This window comes from Lonchura striata, chromosome 1A, assembly GCF_050655825.1.
Source record: "Lonchura striata isolate lonStrDom1 chromosome 1A, ASM5065582v1, whole genome shotgun sequence".
NCBI classification, from domain to species: domain Eukaryota; kingdom Metazoa; phylum Chordata; class Aves; order Passeriformes; family Estrildidae; genus Lonchura; species Lonchura striata.
In genome coordinates, this window is record NC_140741.1 from 10089130 (window position 1) to 10105023 (window position 15894).

The window sequence follows — 15894 nt, forward strand, 5'->3', positions numbered from 1 at the left end:
AGCGGCTGCTTCGCGCACACAACAGCGGAGCGGCAGCCGTACGCTACGAAGCGCTGCTTCAGCCGAAAGACGCCGGCCACCGGCGCTTGGCTTCGGACAGCTCCGGAGAGCCGTAGTGTGCGTCTGCACTAGACTGCATCCTAGCGAAAAGCTTTGGCAGTGTGTCTCGCAGGGAGATAGCTTAGGAGCGCAGCGCACTTATGCCTCCCTTGTCCAGAAACACGATTTTACTGCACACTCCAAAACAGTGCTCTTTTTTCGGGCAATATATAAGCTGCTTTCTGACAGCCGTGATCTTTCGATTACTCTTGCCCAGCTCGTTGTTTTAACGTGCACGTGCCGTCCTGGCATTGAGTGCACAGTGAAAGCAATCGCAAAAGTCCAGCAGCTGCTGACTCCCAAACACAAGGCGCTGGATATATGCTTGCTTCTCGACTACTCAACGCAGTCCTTCATTTCTGCAGTTGCCATCGAATTCTCTGCACTCGGTGCCTCAGAGGACGAGCACGAGTTTCCCAGGAAGGGCTGCATCAGGACGAATTCAAAACTCAGGAAAATTGTCCTGGAACACCTTCCATAAGGATGCTAGAATGGAATTGAAGAAGCAGGCGAGCGGCCACCACGGTCCACTAGCAGTCCTTAGGGTGCGCGCAGAAGCCGGGTGTTCTGCGGCTTCGTTCTTCGCCCTCGTACAAGCTACCGCTCTGTCCGGCTCCCGGAGCAGGAGAAGCGGCTGTTTCGCGCACACAACAGCGGAGCTGCAGCCGTACGCTCCGAAGCGCTGCTTCAGCCGAAAGATGCCGGCCACCGGCGCTTGGCTTCGGCAGCAGCCGAGAGCCGTAGTGTGCGTCTGCACTAAACTGCATCATAGCGAAAAGCTTTGGCAGTGTGTCTCGCAGGGAGATAGCTTAGGAGCGCAGCGCACTTATGCCTCCCTTGTCCAGAAACACGATTTTACTGCACACTCCAAAACAGTGCTCTGTTTAGGGCAATATATAAGCTGCTTTCTGACAGCCGTGATCTTTCGATTACTCTTGCCCAGCTCGTTGTTTTAACGTGCACATGCCGTCCTGGCATTGAGTGCACAGGGAAAGCAATCGCAAAAGTCCAGCAGCTGCTGACTCCCAGACACAAGGCGCTGGCTATGTTCTTGCTTCTTGACACCTCAACGCAGTCCTTCATTTCTGCAGTTGCCATCGAGTTCTCTGCACTCGGTGCCTCAGAGGACGAGCACGAGTTTCCCAGGAAGGGCTGCATCAGGACGAATTCAAAACTCAGGAAAATTGTCCTGGAACACCTTCCATAAGGATGCTAGAAGGGAATTGAAGAGGAGGGCGAGCGGCCACCACGGTCCACTAGCAGTCCTTAGGGTGCGCGCAGAAGCCCGGTGCTCTGCGGCTTCGTTCTTCGCCCTCGTACAAGCTACCGCTCTGTCCGGCTCCCGGAGCAGGAGAAGCGGCTGCTTCGCGCACACAACAGCGGAGCGGCAGCCGTACGCTCCGAAGCGCTGCTTCCGCCGAAAGACGCCGGCCACCGGCGCTTGGCTTCGGACAGTAGCCGAGAGCCGTAGTGTGCGTCTGCACTAAACTGCATCATAGCGAAAAACTTTGGCAGTGTGTCTCGCAGGGAGATAGCTTAGGAGCGCAGCGCACTTATGCCTCCCTTGTCCAGAAACACGATTTTACTGCACACTCCAAAAACACTGCTCTTTCCAGGGCAAGATGCCAGATGCTCTTTGATGGCCGTGCTCCCTTCCTGCTCTTGCCCAGCTCGTTGTTTTAACGTGCACATGCCGTCCTGGCATTGAGTGCACAGTGAAAGCAATCGCAAAAGTCCAGCAGCTGCTGACTCCCAAACACAAAGGCTCTTGTCTACGTTCTTGCTTCTCGACACTTCAACGGAGTCCTTCATTTCTGCAGCTGCCATCGAGTTCTCTGCATCTCGAGCCTTCGGGGACGAGCACGAAATTCCCAGGAGCGGCTGCATCAGAACGAAGTCAAAAACCAGGAAAGTTTCTCGGAACACTTTCAATAAAGCATGCCAGCCGTGCATTGAAAAGGCAGGGAGCTTTAGTCACCGTCCTCTAGCAGTCGCAAGGCTGTGCACACAAATTCGTCTCGCTGCGGCTTCGTTCTTCGCCCTCGTACAAGCTACCGCTCTCTCCGGCTCCCGGAGCAGGAGAAGCGGCTGCTTCGCGCACACAACAGCGGAGCGGCAGCCGTACGCTCCGAAGCGCTGCTTCAGCCGAAAGACGCCGGCCACCGGCGCTTGGCTTCGGACAGCTCCGGAGAGCCGTAGTGTGCGTCTGCACTAGACTGCATCCTAGCGAAAAGCTTTGGCAGTGTGTCTCGCAGGGAGATAGCTTAGGAGCGCAGCGCACTTATGCCTCCCTTGTCCAGAAACACGATTTTACTCTACACTCCAAAAACACTGCTCTTTTTAGGGCAATATATAAGCTGCTTTCTGACAGCCGTGATCTTTCGATTACTCTTGCCCAGCTCGTTGTTTTAACGTGCACATGCCGTCCTGGCATTGAGTGCACAGTGAAAGCAATCGCAAAAGTCCAGCAGCTGCTGACTCCCAAACACAAGGCGCTGGCTATGTTCTTCCTTCTTGACACCTCAACGCAGTCCTTCATTTCTGCAGTTGCCATCGAATTCTCTGCACTCGGTGCCTCAGAGGACGAGCACGAGTTTCCCAGGAAGGGCTGCATCAGGACGAATTCAAAACTCAGGAAAATTGTTCTGAAACACCTTCCATAAGGATGCTAGAATGGAATTGAAGAAGCAGGCGAGCGGCCACCACGGTCCACTAGCAGTCCTTAGGGTGCGCGCAGAAGCCGGGTGTTCTGCGGCTTCGTTCTTCGCCCTCGTACAAGCTACCGCTCTGTCCGGCTCCCGGAGCAGGAGAAGCGGCTGCTTCGCGCACACAACAGCGGAGCGGCAGCCGTACGCTCCGAAGCGCAGCTTCTGCCGAAAGTCGCCGGCCACCGGCGCTTGGCTTCGGACAGTAGCCGAGAGCCGTAGTGTGCGTCTGCACTAAACTGCATCATAGCGAAAAGCTTTAGCAGTGTGTCTCGCAGGGAGATAGCTTAGGAGCGCAGCGCACTTATGCCTCCCTTGTCCAGAAACACGATTTTACTGCACACTCCAAAAACACTGCTCTTTCCAGGGCAAGATGCCAGATGCTCTTTGATGGCCGTGCTCCCTTCCTGCTCTTGCCCAGCTCGTTGTTTTAACGTGCACATGCCGTCCTGGCATTGAGTGCACAGTGAAAGCAATCGCAAAAGTCCAGCAGCTGCTGACTCCCAAACACAAAGGCTCTTGTCTACGTTCTTGCTTCTCGACACTTCAACGGAGTCCTTCATTTCTGCAGCTGCCATCGAGTTCTCTGCATCTCGAGCCTTCGGGGACGAGCACGAAATTCCCAGGAGCGGCTGCATCAGAACGAAGTCAAAAACCAGGAAAGTTTCTCGGAACACTTTCAATAAAGCATGCCAGCCGTGCATTGAAAAGGCAGGGAGCTTTAGTCACCGTCCTCTAGCAGTCGCAAAGCTGTGCACACAAATTCGTCTCGCTGCGGCTTCGTTCTTCGCCCTCGTACAAGCTACCGCTCTGTCCGGCTCCCGGAGCAGAAGAAGCGGCTGTTTCGCGCACACAACAGCGGAGCTGCAGCCGTACGCTCCGAAGCGCTGCTTCCGCCGAAAGACGCCGGCCACCGGCGCTTGGCTTCGGACAGTAGCCGAGAGCCGTAGTGTGCGTCTGCACTAAACTGCATCATAGCGAAAAGCTTTGGCAGTGTGTCTCGCAGGGAGATAGCTTAGGAGCGCAGCGCACTTATGCCTCCCTTGTCCAGAAACACGATTTTACTGCACACTCCAAAACAGTGCTCTTTTTAGGGCAATATATAAGCTGCTTTCTGACAGCCGTGATCTTTCGATTACTCTTGCCCAGCTCGTTGTTTTAACGTGCACATGCCGTCCTGGCATTGAGTGCACAGTGAAAGCAATCGCAAAAGTCCAGCAGCTGCTGACTCCCAAACACAAGGCGCTGGCTATGTTCTTCCTTCTTGACACCTCAACGCAGTCCTTCATTTCTGCAGTTGCCATCGAATTCTCTGCACTCGGTGCCTCAGAGGACGAGCACGAGTTTCCCAGGAAGGGCTGCATCAGGACGAATTCAAAACTCAGGAAAATTGTTCTGAAACACCTTCCATAAGGATGCTAGAATGGAATTGAAGAAGCAGGCGAGCGGCCACCACGGTCCACTAGCAGTCCTTAGGGTGCGCGCAGAAGCCGGGTGTTCTGCGGCTTCGTTCTTCGCCCTCGTACAAGCTACCGCTCTCTCCGGCTCCCGGAGCAGGAGAAGCGGCTGCTTCGCGCACACAACAGCGGAGCGGCAGCCGTACGCTCCGAAGCGCTGCTTCTGCCGAAAGTCGCCGGCCACCGGCGCTTGGCTTCGGACAGTAGCCGAGAGCCGTAGTGTGCGTCTGCACTAAACTGCATCATAGCGAAAAGCTTTAGCAGTGTGTCTCGCAGGGAGATAGCTTAGGAGCGCAGCGCACTTATGCCTCCCTTGTCCAGAAACACGATTTTACTGCACACTCCAAAAACACTGCTCTTTCCAGGGCAAGATGCCAGATGCTCTTTGATGGCCGTGCTCCCTTCCTGCTCTTGCCCAGCTCGTTGTTTTAACGTGCACATGCCGTCCTGGCATTGAGTGCACAGTGAAAGCAATCGCAAAAGTCCAGCAGCTGCTGACTCCCAAACACAAAGGCTCTTGTCTACGTTCTTGCTTCTCGACACTTCAACGGAGTCCTTCATTTCTGCAGCTGCCATCGAGTTCTCTGCATCTCGAGCCTTCGGGGACGAGCACGAAATTCCCAGGAGCGGCTGCATCAGAACGAAGTCAAAAACCAGGAAAGTTTCTCGGAACACTTTCAATAAAGCATGCCAGCAGTGCATTGAAAAGGCAGGGAGCTTTAGTCACCGTCCTCTAGCATTGCCAAGGCTGTGCACACAATGTCGTCTCCCTGCGGCTTCGTTCTTCGCCCTCGTACAAGCTACCGCTCTGTCCGGCTCCCGGAGCAGGAGAAGCGGCTGCTTCGCGCACACAACAGCGGAGCGGCAGCCGTACGCTCCGAAGCGCTGCTTCCGCCGAAAGACGCCGGCCACCGGCGCTTGGCTTCGGACAGCTCCGGAGAGCCGTAGTGTGCGTCTGCACTAGACTGCATCCTAGCGAAAAGCTTTGGCAGTGTGTCTCGCAGGGAGATAGCTTAGGAGCGCAGCGCACTTATGCCTCCCTTGTCCAGAAACACGATTTTACTGCACACTCCAAAACAGTGCTCTTTTTAGGGCAATATATAAGCTGCTTTCTGACAGCCGTGATCTTTCGATTACTCTTGCCCAGCTCATTGTTTTAACGTGCACGTGCCGTCCTGGCATTGAGTGCACAGTGAAAGCAATCGCAAAAGTCCAGCAGCTGCTGACTCCCAAACACAAGGCGCTGGATATATGCTTGCTTCTCGACTACTCAACGCAGTCCTTCATTTCTGCAGTTGCCATCGAATTCTCTGCACTCGGTGCCTCAGCGGACGAGCACGAGTTTCCCAGGAAGGGCTGCATCAGGACGAAGTCAAAACTCAGGAAAATTGTCCTGGAACACCTTCCATAAGGATGCTAGAATGGAATTGAAGAAGCAGGCGAGCGGCCACCACGGTCCACTAGCAGTCCTTAGGGTGCGCGCAGAAGCCCGGTGTTCTGCGGCTTCGTTCTTCGCCCTCGTACAAGCTACCGCTCTGTCCGGCTCCCGGAGCAGGAGAAGCGGCTGCTTCGCGCACACAACAGCGGAGCGGCAGCCGTACGCTACGAAGCGCTGCTTCAGCCGAAAGACGCCGGCCACCGGCGCTTGGCTTCGGACAGCTCCGGAGAGCCGTAGTGTGCGTCTGCACTAGACTGCATCATAGCGAAAAGCTTTGGCAGTGTGTCTCGCAGGGAGATAGCTTAGGAGCGCAGCGCACTTATGCCTCCCTTGTCCAGAAACACGATTTTACTGCACACTCCAAAACAGTGCTCTTTTTTCGGGCAATATATAAGCTGCTTTCTGACAGCCGTGATCTTTCGATTACTCTTGCCCAGCTCGTTGTTTTAACGTGCACGTGCCGTCCTGGCATTGAGTGCACAGTGAAAGCAATCGCAAAAGTCCAGCAGCTGCTGACTCCCAAACACAAGGCGCTGGATATATGCTTGCTTCTCGACTACTCAACGCAGTCCTTCATTTCTGCAGTTGCCATCGAATTCTCTGCACTCGGTGCCTCAGAGGACGAGCACGAGTTTCCCAGGAAGGGCTGCATCAGGACTCATTCAAAACTCAGGAAAATTGTCCTGGAACACCTTCCATAAGGATGCTAGAATGGAATTGAAGAAGCAGGCGAGTGGCCACCACGGTCCACTAGCAGTCCTTAGGGTGCGCGCAGAAGCCGGGTGTTCTGCGGCTTCGTTCTTCGCCCTCGTACAAGCTACCGCTCTGTCCGGCTCCCGGAGCAGAAGAAGCGGCTGTTTCGCGCACACAACAGCGGAGCTGCAGCCGTACGCTCCGAAGCGCTGCTTCCGCCGAAAGACGCCGGCCACCGGCGCTTGGCTTCGGACAGTAGCCGAGAGCCGTAGTGTGCGTCTGCACTAAACTGCATCATAGCGAAAAGCTTTGGCAGTGTGTCTCGCAGGGAGATAGCTTAGGAGCGCAGCGCACTTATGCCTCCGTTGTCCAGAAACACGATTTTACTGCACACTCCAAAACAGTGCTCTTTTTAGGGCAATATATAAGCTGCTTTCTGACAGCCGTGATCTTTCGATTACTCTTGCCCAGCTCGTTGTTTTAACGTGCACATGCCGTCCTGGCATTGAGTGCACAGTGAAAGCAATCGCAAAAGTCCAGCAGCTGCTGACTCCCAAACACAAGGCGCTGGCTATGTTCTTCCTTCTTGACACCTCAACGCAGTCCTTCATTTCTGCAGTTGCCATCGAATTCTCTGCACTCGGTGCCTCAGAGGACGAGCACGAGTTTCCCAGGAAGGGCTGCATCAGGACGAATTCAAAACTCAGGAAAATTGTTCTGAAACACCTTCCATAAGGATGCTAGAATGGAATTGAAGAAGCAGGCGAGCGGCCACCACGGTCCACTAGCAGTCCTTAGGGTGCGCGCAGAAGCCGGGTGTTCTGCGGCTTCGTTCTTCGCCCTCGTACAAGCTACCGCTCTCTCCGGCTCCCGGAGCAGGAGAAGCGGCTGCTTCGCGCACACAACAGCGGAGCGGCAGCCGTACGCTCCGAAGCGCTGCTTCTGCCGAAAGTCGCCGGCCACCGGCGCTTGGCTTCGGACAGTAGCCGAGAGCCGTAGTGTGCGTCTGCACTAAACTGCATCATAGCGAAAAGCTTTAGCAGTGTGTCTCGCAGGGAGATAGCTTAGGAGCGCAGCGCACTTATGCCTCCCTTGTCCAGAAACACGATTTTACTGCACACTCCAAAAACACTGCTCTTTCCAGGGCAAGATGCCAGATGCTCTTTGATGGCCGTGCTCCCTTCCTGCTCTTGCCCAGCTCGTTGTTTTAACGTGCACATGCCGTCCTGGCATTGAGTGCACAGTGAAAGCAATCGCAAAAGTCCAGCAGCTGCTGACTCCCAAACACAAAGGCTCTTGTCTACGTTCTTGCTTCTCGACACTTCAACGGAGTCCTTCATTTCTGCAGCTGCCATCGAGTTCTCTGCATCTCGAGCCTTCGGGGACGAGCACGAAATTCCCAGGAGCGGCTGCATCAGAACGAAGTCAAAAACCAGGAAAGTTTCTCGGAACACTTTCAATAAAGCATGCCAGCAGTGCATTGAAAAGGCAGGGAGCTTTAGTCACCGTCCTCTAGCATTGCCAAGGCTGTGCACACAAATTCGTCTCGCTGCGGCTTCGTTCTTCGCCCTCGTACAAGCTACCGCTCTGTCCGGCTCCCGGAGCAGGAGAAGCGGCTTCTTCGCGCACACAACAGCGGAGCGGCAGCCGTACGCTCCGAAGCGCTGCTTCAGCCGAAAGACGCCGGCCACCGGCGCTTGGCTTCGGACAGCTCCGGAGAGCCCTAGTGTGCGTCTGCACTAGACTGCATCCTAGCGAAAAGCTTTGGCAGTGTGTCTCGCAGGGAGATAGCTTAGGAGCGCAGCGCACTTATGCCTCCCTTGTCCAGAAACACGATTTTACTGCACACTCCAAAACAGTGCTCTTTTTAGGGCAATATATAAGCTGCTTTCTGACAGCCGTGATCTTTCGATTACTCTTGCCCAGCTCGTTGTTTTAACGTGCACGTGCCGTCCTGGCATTGAGTGCACAGTGAAAGCAATCGCAAAAGTCCAGCAGCTGCTGACTCCCAAACACAAGGCGCTGGATATATGCTTGCTTCTCGACTACTCAACGCAGTCCTTCATTTCTGCAGTTGCCATCGAGGTCTCTGCACTCGGTGCCTCAGCGGACGAGCACGAGTTTCCCAGGAAGGGCTGCATCAGGACGAAGTCAAAACTCAGGAAAATTGTCCTGGAACACCTTCCATAAGGATGCTAGAATGGAATTGAAGAAGCAGGCGAGCGGCCACCACGGTCCACTAGCAGTCCTTAGGGTGCGCGCAGAAGCCCGGTGTTCTGCGGCTTCGTTCTTCGCCCTCGTACAAGCTACCGCTCTGTCCGGCTCCCGGAGCAGGAGAAGCGGCTGCTTCGCGCACACAACAGCGGAGCGGCAGCCGTACGCTCCGAAGCGCTGCTTCTGCCGAAAGTCGCCGGCCACCGGCGCTTGGCTTCGGCAGCAGCCGAGAGCCGTAGTGTGCGTCTGCACTAAACTGCATCATAGCGAAAAGCTTTGGCAGTGTGTCTCGCAGGGAGATAGCTTAGGAGCGCAGCGCACTTATGCCTCCCTTGTCCAGAAACACGATTTTACTGCACACTCCAAAACAGTGCTCTGTTTAGGGCAATATATAAGCTGCTTTCTGACAGCCGTGATCTTTCGATTACTCTTGCCCAGCTCGTTGTTTTAACGTGCACATGCCGTCCTGGCATTCAGTGCACAGTGAAAGCAATCGCAAAAGTCCAGCAGCTGCTGACTCCCAGACACAAGGCGCTGGCTATGTTCTTGCTTCTTGACACCTCAACGCAGTCCTTCATTTCTGCAGTTGCCATCGAGTTCTCTGCATCTCGAGCCTTCGGGGACGAGCACGAAATTCCCAGGAGCGGCTGCATCAGAACGAAGTCAAAAACCAGGAAAGTTTCTCGGAACACTTTCAATAAAGCATGCCAGCCGTGCATTGAAAAGGCAGGGAGCTTTAGTCACCGTCCTCTAGCAGTCGCAAGGCTGTGCACACAAATTCGTCTCGCTGCGGCTTCGTTCTTCGCCCTCGTACAAGCTACCGCTCTGTCCGGCTCCCGGAGCAGGAGAAGCGGCTGCTTCGCGCACACAACAGCGGAGCGGCAGCCGTACTCTACGAAGCGCTGCTTCAGCCGAAAGACGCCGGCCACCGGCGCTTGGCTTCGGACAGCTCCGGAGAGCCGTAGTGTGCGTCTGCACTAGACTGCATCATAGCGAAAAGCTTTGGCAGTGTGTCTCGCAGGGAGATAGCTTAGGAGCGCAGCGCACTTATGCCTCCCTTGTCCAGAAACACGATTTTACTGCACACTCCAAAACAGTGCTCTTTTTTCGGGCAATATATAAGCTGCTTTCTGACAGCCGTGATCTTTCGATTACTCTTGCCCAGCTCGTTGTTTTAACGTGCACGTGCCGTCCTGGCATTGAGTGCACAGTGAAAGCAATCGCAAAAGTCCAGCAGCTGCTGACTCCCAAACACAAGGCGCTGGATATATGCTTGCTTCTCGACTACTCAACGCAGTCCTTCATTTCTGCAGTTGCCATCGAATTCTCTGCACTCGGTGCCTCAGAGGACGAGCACGAGTTTCCCAGGAAGGGCTGCATCAGGACGAATTCAAAACTCAGGAAAATTGTCCTGGAACACCTTCCATAAGGATGCTAGAATGGAATTGAAGAAGCAGGCGAGCGGCCACCACGGTCCACTAGCAGTCCTTAGGGTGCGCGCAGAAGCCGGGTGTTCTGCGGCTTCGTTCTTCGCCCTCGTACAAGCTACCGCTCTGTCCGGCTCCCGGAGCAGGAGAAGCGGCTGTTTCGTGCACACAACAGCGGAGCTGCAGCCGTACGCTCCGAAGCGCTGCTTCAGCCGAAAGATGCCGGCCACCGGCGCTTGGCTTCGGCAGCAGCCGAGAGCCGTAGTGTGCGTCTGCACTAAACTGCATCATAGCGAAAAGCTTTAGCAGTGTGTCTCGCAGGGAGATAGCTTAGGAGCGCAGCGCACTTATGCCTCCCTTGTCCAGAAACACGATTTTACTGCACACTCCAAAACAGTGCTCTGTTTAGGGCAATATATAAGCTGCTTTCTGACAGCCGTGATCTTTCGATTACTCTTGCCCAGCTCGTTGTTTTAACGTGCACGTGCCGTCCTGGCATTGAGTGCACAGGGAAAGCAATCGCAAAAGTCCAGCAGCTGCTGACTCCCAGACACAAGGCGCTGGATATATGCTTGCTTCTCGACTACTCAACGCAGTCCTTCATTTCTGCAGTTGCCATCGAGGTCTCTGCACTCGGTGCCTCAGCGGACGAGCACGAGTTTCCCAGGAAGGGCTGCATCAGGACGAAGTCAAAACTCAGGAAAATTGTCCTGGAACACCTTCCATAAGGATGCTAGAATGGAATTGAAGAAGCAGGCGAGCGGCCACCACGGTCCACTAGCAGTCCTTAGGGTGCGCGCAGAAGCCCGGTGTTCTGCGGCTTCGTTCTTCGCCCTCGTACAAGCTACCGCTCTGTCCGGCTCCCGGAGCAGGAGAAGCGGCTGCTTCGCGCACACAACAGCGGAGCGGCAGCCGTACGCTCCGAAGCGCTGCTTCTGCCGAAAGTCGCCGGCCACCGGCGCTTGGCTTCGGCAGCAGCCGAGAGCCGTAGTGTGCGTCTGCACTAAACTGCATCATAGCGAAAAGCTTTGGCAGTGTGTCTCGCAGGGAGATAGCTTAGGAGCGCAGCGCACTTATGCCTCCGTTGTCCAGAAACACGATTTTACTGCACACTCCAAAACAGTGCTCTGTTTAGGGCAATATATAAGCTGCTTTCTGACAGCCGTGATCTTTCGATTACTCTTGCCCAGCTCGTTGTTTTAACGTGCACATGCCGTCCTGGCATTCAGTGCACAGTGAAAGCAATCGCAAAAGTCCAGCAGCTGCTGACTCCCAGACACAAGGCGCTGGCTATGTTCTTGCTTCTTGACACCTCAACGCAGTCCTTCATTTCTGCAGTTGCCATCGAGTTCTCTGCATCTCGAGCCTTCGGGGACGAGCACGAAATTCCCAGGAGCGGCTGCATCAGAACGAAGTCAAAAACCAGGAAAGTTTCTCGGAACACTTTCAATAAAGCATGCCAGCCGTGCATTGAAAAGGCAGGGAGCTTTAGTCACCGTCCTCTAGCAGTCGCAAGGCTGTGCACACAAATTCGTCTCGCTGCGGCTTCGTTCTTCGCCCTCGTACAAGCTACCGCTCTGTCCGGCTCCCGGAGCAGGAGAAGCGGCTGCTTCGCGCACACAACAGCGGAGCGGCAGCCGTACTCTACGAAGCGCTGCTTCAGCCGAAAGACGCCGGCCACCGGCGCTTGGCTTCGGACAGCTCCGGAGAGCCGTAGTGTGCGTCTGCACTAGACTGCATCATAGCGAAAAGCTTTGGCAGTGTGTCTCGCAGGGAGATAGCTTAGGAGCGCAGCGCACTTATGCCTCCCTTGTCCAGAAACACGATTTTACTGCACACTCCAAAACAGTGCTCTTTTTTCGGGCAATATATAAGCTGCTTTCTGACAGCCGTGATCTTTCGATTACTCTTGCCCAGCTCGTTGTTTTAACGTGCACGTGCCGTCCTGGCATTGAGTGCACAGTGAAAGCAATCGCAAAAGTCCAGCAGCTGCTGACTCCCAAACACAAGGCGCTGGATATATGCTTGCTTCTCGACTACTCAACGCAGTCCTTCATTTCTGCAGTTGCCATCGAATTCTCTGCACTCGGTGCCTCAGAGGACGAGCACGAGTTTCCCAGGAAGGGCTGCATCAGGACGAATTCAAAACTCAGGAAAATTGTCCTGGAACACCTTCCATAAGGATGCTAGAATGGAATTGAAGAAGCAGGCGAGCGGCCACCACGGTCCACTAGCAGTCCTTAGGGTGCGCGCAGAAGCCGGGTGTTCTGCGGCTTCGTTCTTCGCCCTCGTACAAGCTACCGCTCTGTCCGGCTCCCGGAGCAGGAGAAGCGGCTGTTTCGCGCACACAACAGCGGAGCTGCAGCCGTACGCTCCGAAGCGCTGCTTCAGCCGAAAGATGCCGGCCACCGGCGCTTGGCTTCGGCAGCAGCCGAGAGCCGTAGTGTGCGTCTGCACTAAACTGCATCATAGCGAAAAGCTTTGGCAGTGTGTCTCGCAGGGAGATAGCTTAGGAGCGCAGCGCACTTATGCCTCCCTTGTCCAGAAACACGATTTTACTGCACACTCCAAAACAGTGCTCTGTTTAGGGCAATATATAAGCTGCTTTCTGACAGCCGTGATCTTTCGATTACTCTTGCCCAGCTCGTTGTTTTAACGTGCACGTGCCGTCCTGGCATTGAGTGCACAGGGAAAGCAATCGCAAAAGTCCAGCAGCTGCTGACTCCCAGACACAAGGCGCTGGCTATGTTCTTGCTTCTTGACACCTCAACGCAGTCCTTCATTTCTGCAGTTGCCATCGAATTCTCTGCACTCGGTGCCTCAGAGGACGAGCACGAGTTTCCCAGGAAGGGCTGCATCAGGACGAATTCAAAACTCAGGAAAATTGTCCTGGAACACCTTCCATAAGGATGCTAGAAGGGAATTGAAGAGGAGGGCGAGCGGCCACCACGGTCCACTAGCAGTCCTTAGGGTGCGCGCAGAAGCCCGGTGCTCTGCGGCTTCGTTCTTCGCCCTCGTACAAGCTACCGCTCTGTCCGGCTCCCGGAGCAGGAGAAGCGGCTGCTTCGCGCACACAACAGCGGAGCGGCAGCCGTACGCTCCGAAGCGCTGCTTCCGCCGAAAGACGCCGGCCACCGGCGCTTGGCTTCGGACAGTAGCCGAGAGCCGTAGTGTGCGTCTGCACTAAACTGCATCATAGCGAAAAACTTTGGCAGTGTGTCTCGCAGGGAGATAGCTTAGGAGCGCAGCGCACTTATGCCTCCCTTGTCCAGAAACACGATTTTACTCTACACTCCAAAAACACTGCTCTTTCCAGGGCAAGATGCCAGATGCTCTTTGATGGCCGTGCTCCCTTCCTGCTCTTGCCCAGCTCGTTGTTTTAACGTGCACATGCCGTCCTGGCATTGAGTGCACAGTGAAAGCAATCGCAAAAGTCCAGCAGCTGCTGACTCCCAAACACAAAGGCTCTTGTCTACGTTCTTGCTTCTCGACACTTCAACGGAGTCCTTCATTTCTGCAGCTGCCATCGAGTTCTCTGCATCTCGAGCCTTCGGGGACGAGCACGAAATTCCCAGGAGCGGCTGCATCAGAACGAAGTCAAAAACCAGGAAAGTTTCTCGGAACACTTTCAATAAAGCATGCCAGCCGTGCATTGAAAAGGCAGGGAGCTTTAGTCACCGTCCTCTAGCAGTCGCAAGGCTGTGCACACAAATTCGTCTCGCTGCGGCTTCGTTCTTCGCCCTCGTACAAGCTACCGCTCTGTCCGGCTCCCGGAGCAGGAGAAGCGGCTGCTTCGCGCACACAACAGCGGAGCGGCAGCCGTACGCTCCGAAGCGCTGCTTCAGCCGAAAGACGCCGGCCACCGGCGCTTGGCTTCGGACAGCTCCGGAGAGCCGTAGTGTGCGTCTGCACTAGACTGCATCCTAGCGAAAAGCTTTGGCAGTGTGTCTCGCAGGGAGATAGCTTAGGAGCGCAGCGCACTTATGCCTCCCTTGTCCAGAAACACGATTTTACTCTACACTCCAAAAACACTGCTCTTTTTAGGGCAATATATAAGCTGCTTTCTGACAGCCGTGATCTTTCGATTACTCTTGCCCAGCTCGTTGTTTTAACGTGCACATGCCGTCCTGGCATTGAGTGCACAGTGAAAGCAATCGCAAAAGTCCAGCAGCTGCTGACTCCCAAACACAAGGCGCTGGCTATGTTCTTCCTTCTTGACACCTCAACGCAGTCCTTCATTTCTGCAGTTGCCATCGAATTCTCTGCACTCGGTGCCTCAGAGGACGAGCACGAGTTTCCCAGGAAGGGCTGCATCAGGACGAATTCAAAACTCAGGAAAATTGTTCTGAAACACCTTCCATAAGGATGCTAGAATGGAATTGAAGAAGCAGGCGAGCGGCCACCACGGTCCACTAGCAGTCCTTAGGGTGCGCGCAGAAGCCGGGTGTTCTGCGGCTTCGTTCTTCGCCCTCGTACAAGCTACCGCTCTGTCCGGCTCCCGGAGCAGGAGAAGCGGCTGCTTCGCGCACACAACAGCGGAGCGGCAGCCGTACGCTCCGAAGCGCAGCTTCTGCCGAAAGTCGCCGGCCACCGGCGCTTGGCTTCGGACAGTAGCCGAGAGCCGTAGTGTGCGTCTGCACTAAACTGCATCATAGCGAAAAGCTTTAGCAGTGTGTCTCGCAGGGAGATAGCTTAGGAGCGCAGCGCACTTATGCCTCCCTTGTCCAGAAACACGATTTTACTGCACACTCCAAAAACACTGCTCTTTCCAGGGCAAGATGCCAGATGCTCTTTGATGGCCGTGCTCCCTTCCTGCTCTTGCCCAGCTCGTTGTTTTAACGTGCACATGCCGTCCTGGCATTGAGTGCACAGTGAAAGCAATCGCAAAAGTCCAGCAGCTGCTGACTCCCAAACACAAAGGCTCTTGTCTACGTTCTTGCTTCTCGACACTTCAACGGAGTCCTTCATTTCTGCAGCTGCCATCGAGTTCTCTGCATCTCGAGCCTTCGGGGACGAGCACGAAATTCCCAGGAGCGGCTGCATCAGAACGAAGTCAAAAACCAGGAAAGTTTCTCGGAACACTTTCAATAAAGCATGCCAGCCGTGCATTGAAAAGGCAGGGAGCTTTAGTCACCGTCCTCTAGCATTGCCAAGGCTGTGCACACAAATTCGTCTCGCTGCGGCTTCGTTCTTCGCCCTCGTACAAGCTACCGCTCTGTCCGGCTCCCGGAGCAGGAGAAGCGGCTTCTTCGCGCACACAACAGCGGAGCGGCAGCCGTACGCTCCGAAGCGCTGCTTCCGCCGAAAGACGCCGGCCACCGGCGCTTGGCTTCGGACAGCTCCGGAGAGCCGTAGTGTGCGTCTGCACTAGACTGCATCCTAGCGAAAAGCTTTGGCAGTGTGTCTCGCAGGGAGATAGCTTAGGAGCGCAGCGCACTTATGCCTCCCTTGTCCAGAAACACGATTTTACTGCACACTCCAAAACAGTGCTCTTTTTAGGGCAATATATAAGCTGCTTTCTGACAGCCGTGATCTTTCGATTACTCTTGCCCAGCTCGTTGTTTTAACGTGCACGTGCCGTCCTGGCATTGAGTGCACAGTGAAAGCAATCGCAAAAGTCCAGCAGCTGCTGACTCCCAAACACAAGGCGCTGGATATATGCTTGCTTCTCGACTACTCAACGCAGTCCTTCATTTCTGCAGTTGCCATCGAATTCTCTGCACTCGGTGCCTCAGCGGACGAGCACGAGTTTCCCAGGAAGGGCTGCATCAGGACGAAGTCAAAACTCAGGAAAATTGTCCTGGAACACCTTCCATAAGGATGCTAGAATGGAATTGAAGAAGCAGGCGAGCGGCCACCAC